The sequence below is a fragment of the Euprymna scolopes genome, chromosome 34, assembly GCF_053919585.1.
Source record: "Euprymna scolopes isolate OS-2025 chromosome 34, ASM5391958v1, whole genome shotgun sequence".
In the NCBI taxonomy this organism is placed as follows: Eukaryota; Metazoa; Mollusca; class Cephalopoda; order Sepiida; family Sepiolidae; genus Euprymna; species Euprymna scolopes.
This window is the reverse complement of record NC_136515.1, coordinates 57,128,112-57,134,291: the sequence shown is the minus strand read 5'-3', so window position 1 is coordinate 57,134,291 and position 6,180 is coordinate 57,128,112. Positions and strand designations below refer to the sequence as shown.

Genomic DNA, 6,180 nt, shown 5'->3' with positions numbered 1-6,180 from the left:
AAAGGATATAAAAGGATTCACTAATCTCTCCTGTCAGTTCTGACTCCATTAGTGTTGCTGCAAAAATACTTGCCGACCACAATAGAATAAAAGAGGTTTATTAACTCAATGCACAAACTAAGAAAATGGAATCCCTCGCTTGGAAGTAAATTTTGAGGGGGAGTTTAATTTTGTTTCCTTCTTTGTACTAACAAACAAAGGAGGAGGAGAAGGAGGAGGAGGAGGAGAATGATGATGATGATAATGATAATAATCATAATAATTCTTTTTTTTTTTCAAAGCATTGTCCGACTCTAAATATAATTTTGTTCATGCTTTGTTTCATAGCATAACATTTTTCGTGCTTTATTATTCATTTTAGTAAATTTCTCAATATATTCGAATATTTCTTCACTAAATATTCGTTATATATGAAGTAGGATGCAATTTAGTATTATATATATATATATATATATATATATATATATATATATATATATTTACTTTCAATTTGTCTTTACATAAGTAGTAATTTGTTGCTACACAGTCATGAGCATGTTTCAGTCTTCTAGTATTGAGTAACTAGAGACCTCTTCAGGCAACAACGCTTATATTCAAAAGCGGAATTCTTATTCTTGATTGATTAAGAATTCCGCTGTTGAATATAAGCGTTGTTGCCTGAAGAGGTCTCTAGTTACTGAAAACTAGAAGACCGAAACATGCTCATAACTATGTAGCAACAAAATACTGCTTATGTAAAGACAAATTGAAAGTGTAACCTGCTCTACTTCCGTATTGGGCACTCTTGTATAAACCTCGTTATATTTCAATGGTTACCTTACCTTTGTAAAATAGCAACCTCAAATTATGTATATATATATATATATATATATATATATATATATATATATATATATATATATATGTGTGTGTGTGTGTGTGTGTGTGTGTGTGTGTGTACGTTGATAAGCCAAACACAATAGACCACTTGGAAGACAACGTTATTGCCGAGATACAACCTAATTTAATTGCGTAGAATTTGTGAAAATTGGACATCTTGATGATGCTAGATACGCGCGAGCCGCAAAATCATATACCCGAAATTGTACTTAAATTATAAATGGCAAAAATTAATCTATGAAATAACCCACATATTTGTATGATGAAAATATTTTTCCGTGATTTATTATAAGTTAGAGTTTTCCGTCTCTAGAAAGACATGGTTCATTTTTTTTTTCTGCCGGCTCATTTAAACTCGGCATTTACCATTCCATCGACTGAAAGATCGAATATCAAAGAGAATAAATCTACCTAATAGATGAAAGTCTTTTTTATCCACGATATTATTCTTTTCTGCGCCTCACAAAATGTGTCGTTTTTTAAAATTATTTGGATTCTCCTTCCTTTTTCTTTATCTCTTTGAAGTCAAAACTTGACACAGCATTTTTGTGCGTGTGTATATATACAATAATATATCGCCTCATTGCATTTTATGTGGGCACATGAAATTATATATCTATCTATAAAAGTGAACGTATCTATGTATCTGTCTGTCTGTGTATCTGTGTCTGTCTGTTAGTGTACATTTCCCTACGCAATAACTCTGTCAATTCTAAGTCTATAGACTTGAAATACAGGGTACTGAGATTTGGGAAAATCTTTGTGATCCGTTTTCGGCCAGAAATTTGTCCATTAAGAGGTCAAAGTTCAACGATTTGAACTTTTGAGAACTCTACCAAACTCCTCCGACAATTTTGGGTCTAAACACTTGACATTTTAGATATAGATTCCTTGGACATGGATCTAACTTAATAACTTGATTTGAGCCCCAAACAATAAATTTTAAGGGGACATAATAGGGGTTAAAGTTTAAAAAATTGACCTTTTTTTTTTTCTCAACATACACCTCCAAATACCCGGGCCATGCCGGGCACCCATGCTAGTATACATATATATATACAGACCCACTTAAAAGTAGCCCGGAAAATGTAGTAAAGTGGAGGAACATTCTTTTACTGTTTAAATTACCTGTAGTGTAATAAAAGATGCTGGACGTGCTCCCCCTTGACATCTACGCATTTCTGGGCACGTTTAACAGCGTTTGCAGATACTTCCTGTTGATCTTCTCTGGTGATTCTCCTGATAACATTGGTAATGTTCTCCTTTAGTTGGTCTAGATTTTGAGGATCATTTGCATAAACTTTTGTTTTAAATTACCCTCACTCCCAAATTTTTACATGGATGGATCTAATGTATGGAGTGCAACGACTACACGACACTACCAGTCTGGTATTGTATTTTCTTTTTCACTGGTAGTGTCGTGTAGTCGTTGCACTCCATACATTAGATCCATCCATGTAAAAGTAGTAGTGCCATTACTAGAAACCATACATTAGCCATAAATAGAATATTTTCACATCTATAAATAGAAATGACGCAATAGTCACACATATTGACCTATTCAGTAATATATAAAGACATACGATATGGAAATAACGCAGTATGCCTCCTCCGCGGAAAAAAACGTCGGACCAAGTTAGAATTCACTGTACCAGGTTACGACTTCCTCGGACCGGGCACCGACAGCAAAAAATTTAAATTTACACCAAGGAACAAACTTGACCTAGCTGCTAAGGTACATGACATAGCCTACGGAGACGCAAGAGTAACCACAAAAGAGGCGGATGAGGAATTCATCAAAAACACCGAGGGCACTGGCATCATCGGAGGCATCGCTAGGACCGCTATTAAAGCAAAACACGCACTTGGATTGGACGATTATTTCAGAGGTGATCCTACCGTGGCTACTGCTGATAGTGTACAGTAATCAATGGGATAATATCGTAGTAATCGTTAGTAATGGAAAATTGGTAGAGTGGATTACTTAAGGGGGCGGTTCATTCAAGAATTTGTTTGTATTGGACTTGAAGACAACCAAGTTGTAGTCAGCTGGGAAACAGGAAAACGGAAGAGATTTCCACAGGCGTGCAGTTCTAGGAAAGAAACATTGTTCATGGAATCTACGTTTGGACCTAGGCACAGTCATAGTGGAAAAAATTATTGACTGGTTTCAGTTAGACGGGTGTTTTTCGTGAAAGATTGGTCAGGGGCAGGCAGAGATTGGAGCTCAGACGAGCACTTGCCATGGAAATAACGATAAAACAAAAACAGGCTCACAACATCATTTCTGTAGGAAAGAGGTTGCACGGAAGAGAAAAGGGAATCCTCCACTAAGCTACGAAGTCTACTCAAAACCTTGAAGAGCTACAAATACGTGAATTATGCCATTAAAATAAGCGACCTTTTATGCTCTATAATTCATTTTTTTCTACATAGTAACACCATTCTCACTGCATCTGTGCTTGCTTTTTTCGATATCTAGGTTGTAAAAGTCTAGAGCGCTCTTTGTCACTCACATGCTGAAATCGACGAACCCATCTCCTAACTGTACTGTCATCAACTGCATCGGTTTCGTAAACGTTCAACAGGCGTCGGTGAATGCTGATAGGTTCAATATTTTCTGTATGGAGGAGTTCATTTATTCATCTCTGCTTCTGACGCACGTCCATGACAGAGGTTAGTTTTTTAGAGTCTCAAATCGCCAATATCTGCAACAGAGGGATGAAAATTTCAGTTCATGAATCATCATAACAATGCAATTTTCAATTTCCTCTGATCCATTCGGACAGAAAAATAGGAGGCATTACATATGGAACATGGGATTGATTTATAGATTAATGTATTTATTTATTAAGCGGATCTTACAAGATAGACAAGAAGTCTGAATTTTAACTCGAATAGATTCTTCATTTTTTATAGTACATTAATGCAATTTTTACATAATATGACGAAGACGATGAAAATTTGGTTACCAAACAGAACATAAATTAAAACAAGTGAAGCATGCACGGTCCCCCGTGAGTGCACAGTGAACGAGGCATAAAAAAATGACTAAGTTCGGTATTGCCCCCCCCCCATTTAACACCAAAAGACCCCAGGGGACGTCAACTCCTGGTGAAAATGAACAAACGGTGCAGTTTTAGGCCTTAACATATGTAAATTCCAATTCTGCACCATGCAAAAAAAGAAATGATTAAGTCCATCAGTTGTCCCCCCTCCGTTTAATCCCAAAAGTCCCCAGGGCCTTAACATATTTAAATTTGAGTTCAGCACCATGCAAAACTGCTAAATAGACGTAGACAGAAAATTTTCGACAAATATGGTAAAATAGTCCCAAAAATGGAATGTTTTATTAGCCCTAAAACAGCCCCATGTGGTACACACAAGAGTTATCGCGAAGTATAGACAAACAAAATTATATAAAAATCAGTTAGTTACAACTTTTCAGGAAGTTTTGGCATCAAATTTTTTTAATACGCACAAAAGTGTCAATTTTAGCCAGTTTAACCCGAAAGGTACCCTGGGAGGGGGGCGCAACCGGAGTTTTCCCGGAAAATCCGTTCAGTACTTTTTTACTCATATATTATGTTTAGTGTTTGTGAAAATTAAAAAAAAAAATCCAAGGCGTAGTTATTGAGAAAAGTGTGGAGAGACGAACGGACGAACGGACAAGAGTGAATTTACAGGTCCATCCTCCTTTTGTCGGGGGGCCAAAAAATATTTATGAAAAATAGCATCTGTTAAATGGTTTCAATTATTTTTAGTCTGTTAGTAACTGTTTTCTTGTGAGAAGTGTCCCAAAGAAAAAATTTGCATCAGCAAACTTGAAACTTTACAGGAATCGAAGGAGGACACCAGGGATGTAGTCGAGGAATAAAATCGTAATCGAATAATGCTTCAGTTCGTCAAAGATAATGTTTTGGAAAATGCAAGGAAATTGTGAAACTGAAAATTAAAAATCATTTTTTCTGTTTTTATAAACAAATTCTTTTTCAGTTTTGTTCTTGATTGCAAACAAATCTCTATTGTCTTCGTCATGTTATGCGACAATCAAAAATAAAGAATGTATCAAAGTTAAAACCCCATCAATGACTTCCTGACTACCTTGTACAGGGTGACCCCCCCCCCCCAAAAAAAAAACAAAAGCTAAATGGAGGCCATCTAGAACATATGCTGTAGAACGGAGAAAAAGGGCCAAAGACCCTAGTGTTTTGATGTGATGTTTTGAATATAATAACCTAGTTATGACCAAAGTTTCATTTCATTCGGACAAAACACTAAGAAACAGGGCCTAATTAGAGTTGGGGCCCGTTATTTTGGGTCACCCTGTATATGTGTATGTATATATATGTGTGTGTGTATATATGTATATATATGTGTGTGTGTATATATATATATATATGTGTGTGTGTATATCTATAATATAAAGCTGAACGTCTCTGTATGTGTCTGGTCACGAATAGGCTCCTATATGGTTGACTATTATAGAATGGAAATAGGCACAAACTTTAATAAAGACTTTTCATATCTATCTGCGTAAGTATACTTTGATAATTATGTTTCAGTTTGAAGAAATATGGTATGATAAAATTATGGGGTGTTCGTTCGCGCCTGGCCTCCATAGAATGGAAATATGTCACAAAGTTTAACAAGGTTTTTTAATATAGATCCACAGAATATTGTGATAAGTGTTTCAGTGTGAACAGGTATGGTATAATAAATTATGGGGTTTATCTATTTTATTTTTGCTTTCATCATATTTTGCTTTGGTTTTGATAACCCCAAATTCGAAGTTATCTCTTTACAACCCTTCCTTTTCATAAGCTATCATCTATATATATAAAAGGCAAAAATCGGTGTGTATGTATGTATGTATGTATGTATGTTTGTTTGTAACGCTAAAACTTTTGAAAGACGGAACCAGAGTTGACAAATTTGGTATCATATTGCACCTTGATCACCCGGATGACAAATATCGAAATTTCACGTCAAACGGACCAGTAGAAAGGGGTCAACTGATCGTTTTTCTCCTAGGGGGGCCCCCCAAAAAACCTGTCATTTTAACGTTATTCAATACGTGTCACGTGACGTGACGTCAGCTCAAACTTTTGACAGACACAACCAAAGTTGACAAATTATGTATCATATTGAACCTTGATCACCCGCATGACAAATATCGAAATTCCACACCAAACGGACCATTAAAAGGGGGTGAACTGATCATTTCTCTCCTAGGGGGGCCCCCAAAAAAACCTGTCATTTTACTGTTAATATTACATAATCCAAAAACGCTTAGTCATG

The 6,180-nt window shown here is 35.8% G+C and overlaps 1 protein-coding gene across 3 annotated transcripts in view; it reads right to left on the bottom strand.

Annotated features, from left to right (window-relative positions):
• The window catches only part of LOC145259217 (uncharacterized), a 304,488-nt gene that overhangs the window by 73,929 nt on the left and 224,379 nt on the right, over nt 1-6,180 (bottom strand). The gene's annotated exons all lie outside the window — the stretch shown is intronic.